Below are 9,064 nucleotides of genomic sequence, written 5' to 3'. Positions count from 1 at the left end.
GTACATCTTAACTTAAAAATAAATAAACCAAAAACCCTAAACTGTGACGGACCACATTATTGTGTTTACAATCTGGTTATAATTGTTTTAGGCTTAGCTAATTATTCTTCAGTTTGGCTGCTATTACTAGATTTTTCAGGACTAGATTAATTCTTCCTACTTTATACCTGTTTCCTTTGTGAGGAATTTAGATTTTTTTTACTCTGATTTACCATTTACTTCTTATATTAATTCAGTTGCTAGATCATGTAATTTTCATATAGTTAATACTTATAAAATCTGTAATTAACTATATCCACAAAAGAATTAGTCGTTTCCTTCTTTTATTGCAGTAAAGGCTACTTATCCTGCCTTCTTCTACTTTTACTATCTGGTTTCTACATTAAGAGTTTGGATTGAGATTTCCAAAGTCAACCAAAGGATTTACAGGCACCACTCTGATTAACTTTTACTGGAGAAGCTACATTTCATAGTCTGCTGTGAATCTCTCAGCCTGTCCTATTGGCCTTACTCAAGCAATAATCCTATTAAACCAATGTCCACCTGAACTCTTAACCTAAGTACAGATGTTCAGGGAGCACAAAGCAGTCTTAAAAAAAGTGTCAAACTTTACTAAAAGCACTCTAAGTTAGGTCAGAAGTTAATGTAAGTTACTTTTGCCCCTTGGTGGGGGGCTTGGAACCTGCCCCCACTGGCTGAGGCTGATGGGTAAGGGGTTCTCTTGCTTGCCTCCCTGTATGCTCTGCAGACTCCCTGGACTTCTGAAGACTCCTGAGTGGATCTGAATGGGTGATTGACTATTGGCAGGACCCATACAGCATCCAACCTCCTGCTGCATCACCATGGGCCCTCTACTCTGCCCACCCACCCCCAGGCTTTCAGAATAGCACCAGAGCAAACACAACCCCCCACTGTTGTAATATACATGTGCCTCCATACCCTAGCTTGGCCACACCCCAACCATGGCACCCCACTGCCCATGCCCAAGCAGGGAGACCCATGAGCTGCAGGTTTACCTTCATGTATGTCATCATGCGGATGGCTCCCCACATTATACACCATGATGTTGGCATGCAGCCACCTGTGACTCCAGAGAAGCAGGTGCCCCCCCATCATGAAGCTGGACACCCTAGCAGTTACTGCTACATCACCAAACAATTCAGTGTGGGCAGGACCACAGCAAGAGAGGCCATCATGGATGTGTGCCTAATGATGAAACTGGATGTCCTGGCCAGTTACTTCCTCCTCCTCAACCTGCAGGAGGTAGTCATCTACTGCTGCAACTCTGTGGGGGCCATGGACAACACCCACTGTCCAACCCAGGCCACCCAGGCATCCATCAACCACAAGGGCTACTTATCCATTGTGTGGAAAATTATCATCTACCACCAGGGCCACTTCACCCCCACCTTTTCCAGCTAGGTGGGCAGCACCCATGATGCCTGTGTCTTCCACAACTTCTAGTCCTGAAATGAAAAAGAACAGGTGTTACACTCCTGAGGTCCCCAGTTTAATCACTGGTAATGTCATTATCTTCCTGCTCCTCATTGGGGAACCAGCTTATCCCTTCCTGTCCTGGATCATGAAGCCCTATGGGGAGCATCTGGACCACCACAAGGAGCACTTCAACTATTGCCTGATCAAATACCACATGATGGTGGGTACACACACTCCACCACCTCTAAGCATGCTAGCAGGCTCTCAGTGCATGCCTCACGGTGGATGAGGTGAACCTGGAATGACTCATCCTAGTTGTGTGTATCCTCCATAACCTTTTCAAGACCAGGGAGAAGGTCTTCTATGAAGACTCAAGGAGACATGGTGCACAGACTGGGCCTGGCAGTGCATGTTGTACAAGTATGGTGGAGAGAAAGAGTCCCTTGTTAATGGGGGGCGGGAAGCAAAAGGATGGAGTCACTCCTTTGCTGAGTGCTGAAGGGCAAAAAATGTGTGAACTCTTACAGACCTGGGGCCCAGCAGAGCAATTCACCAGTCCCCAAGCCCCACTATCCCCACACTGCCACCCAGCCTCTTTCTGGACTTAGACACAACGGCCAGAGAGAGGGAATTGAGTAGCAGCTACTGTTCCCCGGCTCCCCCTACCCCACCCCCCTCTTCTCCTCAAGAGCTCCATTTCCCCCAAAAGACCTGGGTCCCCACCACAGCCTCAGGGAAGTGTAGGGGTGGGAAATACTTATCCCAAGCCTCACAGTCCTCCCTCAGGGCCTGAATCATCAAGATAAGTGGGTTGGACATGGTTTGTATGGGTTGTGCTGGCACAGTGACCACTGTACTGGTGGTGTGTGTGTGTGTGTATGTGTGTGTGTGTGTGTGTGTGTGCGCGCGCGTGCATCGGGGGGGTGATATGTACTCTGTGCCTTTGGGAGGGGAGACCACAAAGTGGCTGATTAGTAGGCCAAGAATAGTCAATAGTCATGGTCTTTGTGTGGGGAAGGGTGTCCCAGAGCCTGTGAGCTCAATCACGATCTGTGGAATCAAATTCCAGGGTGGTGGTAGCTCCCAAAAGATTTTGTCACATGCCCTGACTCCAGGGTCCCAATGTCCATGGCATCAGAGCTCTCCTTCCACTACTGCATCCTATGTTCCATGGTCTTGGCCACAGGTGAGAAGATGTCCTGGGGGCACACTTCCAGCAGCAGAATCAGCTCAACTCTCATATCCTGTGAAGATGCAGGGACCAGCAACAATGCAACAGAGTCCTCAGGGGCCAGCTCCAGCAGCTGTGCTCCTGCTCTGTGGTCCCTATGACTTGCTCCTGGGTACACAGTTGCCCTGTATGGTCAAGACCTCCTTGCACCTCCCCTACTTCAGAGATGTCTCTGCTGAGCAGAGAGGGGACCAACCCTATATACGGAGATTGCTCTGATCTTATTAAAGTATCAGAAAACTGCAGTTTAAAAGAAGGCAACTAAATCAGGTGAGTCTATGGCAGAGGCTTTTCAGAAGATGACATTGATCACAACTCAAATTTGTGATTCTTTGACCCAAAAAATGAACAACATGATGCTATAATTCTGTAGAATAATTGGAGAAGAAAGAGTATACTTAAGAACAGATATTGTCACTAACAAACATGGTAATAAGGACATCTAGTATTCAATTGAGTTTCTCAACAGTTTTTCACTAAGCAATTTGCTGCCCCACAGGCTCATGCTTCAAGTGGAAATGACTGTAATTCTGTTGCAAAAAATGAATTGAAAAACTGGCTTAATCAACATCATGCAGCTTATTGCAATATTAAAAAAAAAAACAAAAAACTTTACAAACATATAGACTTAGAAGTGATAACAGAAGAAACAGAAGAGGCTACTGGAAAATGTACTCTTTTGCCAAGGATCACATTGTGTCCATCAGACACAGATATATCTTTCAAGATACCTGGAAAGCACTTTTCTTTCAGAGTAGCTTTTTCAATGACTGTCAACAAATGCTAAGGTCCAATACTTGACAGAGTAGGAGTTTGCCTTCCAAAGTTGGATTTTTTGACATGGCCAGCTATATATTGCAATATCAAGAGTGAAATATTTTGACAACCTGAAAATGCATATTATACAAATTAATGTTCAAAGAATATTACCAAATATGGAAGGCATTTATGTGAAGTGTGTTATCTCATAAAATCCTGCAATGAAGTTTGCCATTATAATACTCCCCCTCGGGATCACATGTTGTTTTCCTTTTTCATGACTTTCAAAATGAATAAACTTGTTCATGTTTGTTTTAATGATGCATTTGAAAACCCTTAAAATCAGTATAGAATAATAGAAAATTAGGCTTGGAAGGGACCTCAGGAGGTCATGTAGTCCATCCTCCAGCTCAAAGTAGAACCATCCCCAACTAGATCATCCCATTCGAGACTTTGTCTAGCCAGATCTTAAAAACCTCCAGTGGAGAGTCCACAACCACTCTGGGTAACCTGTTCCAGTGTTTTGCTACCCCATTAGTGAGAAAATTCTTCCTAATATCTAATCTAAAATTCTCTTGCTGAAACTTGAGATGGTTGCTCTTTGTTCTGTCATCTGCCACCACTGAGAACAGTCTCCCATCATCCTCTTTTAAACCCCACTTCAGGTAGTTGGAGGGTCTTATTAAACCTCCTCTCAGTCTTCTTTTCTATAGATGTAATAAACTCAGTTCCCTCACCCTCTCCTCATAATTCACATGGCCCAATCTTTGAACCATTTTCGTTGCCCTCCACTGTACTCTCACCAATTTGTCCACATCCTTTCTGTAGTAGTGATGAGTGTAACAGGGTTCTCATTGAGACCCTGTTATTAAGGAAAAGAGGGGCAGCTGGATATAGTTACACCATGAGGAGGGTGGGCCCCTGGCCCTAAGGAGCCAACGGTGGCTAAACCCTGGAGGATAAAAAGGAGAGGAAGAAGAGGAAAGGTGCCTTCGGGCACCCCGGGGGTGGGGGGAGCTGCTGCGAGAGAGATTCCCCACACCCCCAGAGAGAAGGATCTGGGAAGAGAGACCCCGGCACAGGATCAGAGGGATCACAGAACCCAGACTTCACCTTATCTTACCTTGACTCTACCAGAGCAGCGGTGAGTGCAGGGAGAAGCGGGGCCATGCCGCGGGCTGGAGCTGCAGCCAGCATTCAGGATAGGGGATGACTTTGAGTCAGATGGGCAGTGGGAGGGATTACCCCCACCCAGACCCCTGAAGAGTCCAGGTGACTCCAGGACCCTGAGGGAAAAGGGATACCAAGGGCTGAGCAAGCAAGCCCTGACCGTAGGAGAGCCGTGGAGCCTGCATGCTGAAGCCGCACTACAAAAGAAAATAAGCAGCATGTGTGTAACGAGCTGCTAATTGGTCAATTAGCGGCCAGAATTAAACAAAAAGAAACCTTTCTTTCTTTCTCTTTTTGTTTACTTTCTTTCAATTACAGGGGGAAGCGGGCTAGGACTCAGGAAAGACAGAGAAGCCCGGAGACTCCCTTCACTGGGCAGAGGTTGAAAAGGAGACCCTGTGGACCTTGATTCTTCAGTGCCGAGACAAGCAAGTAGGCACACTACCGCACTTACTGCTATAAGTATGGGTCCTCTGCTGAGAACAGAGAGTGACCCAGCTGGGATTCAGGATTAACCCTTTGGACTGTGATTCACCTCCTCCCTTAAAGAAGAATTTCCTGTTAAACTTGCAAACCGTTGAATAAAATCTTAAAGGAGAAAACCAAGTTATTTCAGCATAGTGCTTCCTACAAGTACTTCCTTGGGTAACAATCACTTCCTCACTATGTTTATTTCTTTAAGATCCAAATCGTGGCAGGTGGGAAACACGAGGATAGAGGGGGTACTCCAGGGACACGCTGACAAAGAGGAAAAGTACTGGAGCAAGCAAAAATAAAGTTAGGCCATAATAAGGAGCATAAGTAAAGGCCAAAAAACAAAGACACCTTGAGATAAGCTTATCAAGAGACAGCTGGAGAAAACGGGTTTAGTCTAGCAAGACTCAAGGGTGAATTTTTGTCAGACTTCCAAGAGTGTATTAAGGAGGGCAGGCTGATCTGTGTCTTTTTCTTACAAGTATATAACGGTGCCTGTGCCCTGCCTGTGTTGAGAATCAGTCGCCCTTGCTTTTTCTCCTGTGGCCATGAAAAATAAAGCACTTCTGTTAGCCAAGCGGTGATCCTGTCATGATTTCCACATCAGTAGGGGGCCCAAAATTGAACACAGTGCTCCAGATGTGGCTTCACCAGTGATGAATAGAGGGGAATAATCTCTTCCCTTGACCTTCTGGCAATACTTCTACCGATGCAGCCCGGTATGCTGTTAGCCTTCTTGGTAACAAGGACATAAAACTTTGCAAGCTGCCCAAGATTGCTTTTTCTACCTGGTGGACAAAGGAACCCATCCCGAGGTTTGTTTTTATAGGCCCTAGGCCCACAGCTTATCACAAAACTACCTGAGCAACAGAACACCACCTAGGCTTTTTTTGGAAAAAAAATGCAGGAGTGAAATCTGCTAGAGGCACAGAATGAACCTATGAGCTTTGTACTAGTAGACCAGGACCCTATGACTTGAGCCACAAGATGAGCTTAAAGGCTATTTGCCTACTCCCAGACTTGAATTTCCAAAGTTTTTGTTACCAGCTTAATACTCAGGCCCTTCATCCCCAGAAGAGGCTGCCTGTTTTGTGTCTTTCTGAAGCTACTTCAGGTGCAACAAGTAATTTCAAAAGGTAAGTGGACTGTTTTGTTATATTTTTAACCCCATTTTTCTTAGGATTATGTGGAAATATTTTGAGACAAATTATTTTATACTTCTTGATTATCTGTATGATAAGCTTGAAAATATTAGAAAGGCTGGTGCAGACTGGGCCAGAGTTTTAGACAGAATCAAGAAGTTCCACATTAGTGAAAAGGTCAATTATTTTTACATTAAATTTATGCAAATTTCACACAGAATTTGGCAGAAGATCAACAGTAAAATCAAGAGAATCAAACATTAGAAAGGAAAAAACTGAAGTACAGTGGAAGGAAGAAGAATAAACATTGCAAAAACAAATGAAACAAGCTACAATTGATTAGTGGTGTGATGCATTTTATTGTGTATTACAACCTGAAGCATTTTTTTTAGCTTTGTCTTCAGAGAGCTTGTAGTAATTGAAGAATTTTGATATGTAGAGGTATTTGAGAATACTTTACCTTAGGGTCTTGTTACACACTGCACTTTGAGCTGTTTGAATATTGATTAGTATTAGTTCTAGCTTGAGTTGAAGAGGTCACACCTTAGGCTATTTTACACATGCTCTGGGACACGGTAGTGGGTGCTTTAATTAGTGAGCCATGCTAATTAAAAGTGCCCTTGTCTCATGTATATCAGCATTCCCACACATCTCTACACTGAAAAAATAATGGTGGGGTGCTTTGAACTAAAGGTCATCAAACATGTTTTATTTCAAAGTGCCCTGACACCATTTTTTTCAGCACAGAGACCTGTGACCTGGAAGGCTGACGGAGCACATCAATTTGCATGCTTCAGCAGACTCGACTAATCAAATCTGCTCCAATGAATTAGAGCAGGTTCCCTGCACGTCTATAAGAGCTCCTTAAAACTAAAAACCTTCTCTGACTATGCCCCACCTACAGAGCTGTTACCAGGAATTCACCAGGGAACTACCTGAGACTGCACACTCCCCATGCATGGTTGTCATGGGAGATTTCAACTACCCTGACAGCTTGTGGGAAGAGCACCTGGCCACATTCAAACCATCACAAAGCTTCCTCATGTGTATGGATGAGCTCTTTCTGACTGAAAAAGTCTATGGACTGATGAGAGGCAAAGCACTTGACCTAGCACTGGCAACCAGGGATGACTTAATCAGTGACCTAATGATCGAGGGGAAGCTCCATGAGCTGATCACCTTTACCATTTGCCATATAGGCAAGGCAGTTAGCAAAACAGAAGTCCTCAACTTCAGGAAAGCTGACTTCGACAGGCTCAGGGGGCTTGTTGGCGAGGCCCTAAGGGACCATGACCCAAAAGGGAGGGGTGTTCAGGAAGAGTGGTTGTTCCTCATGGGAGCAATCCTGGAAGCTTAAGCAATGCCTTTCCTCCGAGATGGGATAGACAGCAAAGGGGCACAGCAGTCCCCTTGGCTATCCAGGGAACTAGCGGGCCTCCTGCATAAAAAAAGGGACCTGTAGGAAGCAAACCAGGAAAACGAAGGCTGCGACTAAACTCCAACTTGCTACACGTGTTAAGGACAATAAAAAGTGATTTTTAAACATGTGAGGAGCTGGAGAAAAAGCAATGGTAAAAGCAAGGTCAACCTGCTTAACAGGTATTTTGTGTCAGTTTTCCACCAGTCCCAAGGGACAGTCATGCTCAGTATGGTACAGGATGGCCAAGGCAAGGGAGAACTGTTACCTTGCATCAATTTTGAGCATGTGAAGGAAAACCTTGAGGGCTGGACACCTTCAAGTAATCTGGCCCAGATAGCTTACACCCCAGGGAACATAAGGAGCGGGCAAACATCATAGATCTGCCAGTGGCATGGATCTTCAAGAACTCGTGGTGCTCAGGTGAAGTGCCCGAAGATTGGAAGAAGTCCAATGCAGTGCCCATCTTTGAGAAAGAAAGGAAAGTAGATCTGAGGAACTATAGGCCCATCAGCCTAACCTCTATCCCAGGGAAGATCTTGGAGAAAGTCATCAAAGAGACTATTCTTGACAAACTGACTGAAGACAACTTCCTGAGGGATAGCCAACACAGGTTTATTGCTTGACCAATCTCATCTCCTTCTACAACCAGGTAACCTATCACCTGGACAAGGGAGAAGAGACTGACGTCATATATTTTGACTTTAAAAAAGCTTTCAATCTGGTACCCCACAATCATCAGTTAGGCTCTGGAGTGGTTAGAGACACGTGGGTGAAACCCGCTGTGCCCCCGCTCCCCCGAAGCCCCCCAGACACCCCCTCAACAGCCACAGAGCCCCATGCCAACCCCCAGCACAGCAGGAGGTAAGCGGGCTCGTGGTGGGAAGGGGTTAACTCCTCGATCCCTGGGAGGAGGCTGCTGCCTGGTGCCGAGCCGGGTCAAGCCCCCGCCCAGGCTACTACTTGGCCCAGCCCCCCAGGGAGTGATAAGAGAAAGAGTGGGGTACTCACCAGTCCCCCTCCTGTAGGGCAGGGCCCCCCAAATCCCGGGCAGGGCCCCCCGGCCTAAGAAACCAGCGCTCCCTGACGGCAGGCCCACTGTGCATTCACGCAGTTTAAAAGGGCCCACCAAACGGGGGGGGAAAAAAAAAAGGCTCAGTTAGGTTCTGGAGCAGTGAGATACGCGCGGGTGAAGCCTGCTGCCCCCCCCGCTCCCCCGAAGTCTCCCAGACACCCCCTCAACAGCTGCAGAGCCCCCTGCTGACCCCCAGCACAGCCAGAGGTAAGCGGGCTCGTGGTGGGAAGGGGTTAACTCCTCGCTCCCTGGGAGGAGGCTGCTGCCTGGTGCCGGGCTGGGTCAAGCCCCCGCCCAGGACCCTACTTGGCCCAGCCCCCCAGGGAGCCCCGCGACCAGAGCCACGTGAACAGGCTGCG

General features: G+C 46.5%; 1 long non-coding RNA gene across 1 annotated transcript in view; it reads right to left on the bottom strand.

The window, feature by feature from the left end:
* Positions 1–424: 424 nt before the first annotated feature.
* Positions 425–9,064, bottom strand: part of LOC109305987 — a 27,173-nt gene continuing 18,533 nt past the window's right edge. Inside the window, exons 3-4 of the long non-coding RNA XR_002099801.1 lie at positions 3,553–3,555; positions 425–437 (exon numbers count right to left, since the gene is read on the bottom strand). This is a non-coding gene — a long non-coding RNA (uncharacterized LOC109305987). The remainder of the gene's footprint in view (positions 438–3,552; positions 3,556–9,064) is intronic.

Source organism: Crocodylus porosus, unplaced genomic scaffold (assembly GCF_001723895.1).
Source record: "Crocodylus porosus isolate Cpor-Errol unplaced genomic scaffold, CroPor_comp1, whole genome shotgun sequence".
NCBI classification, from domain to species: Eukaryota; Metazoa; Chordata; order Crocodylia; family Crocodylidae; genus Crocodylus; species Crocodylus porosus.
The sequence above is the reverse complement of the archived record's forward strand: the minus strand, read 5'-3'. Positions and strand labels throughout refer to the sequence as shown.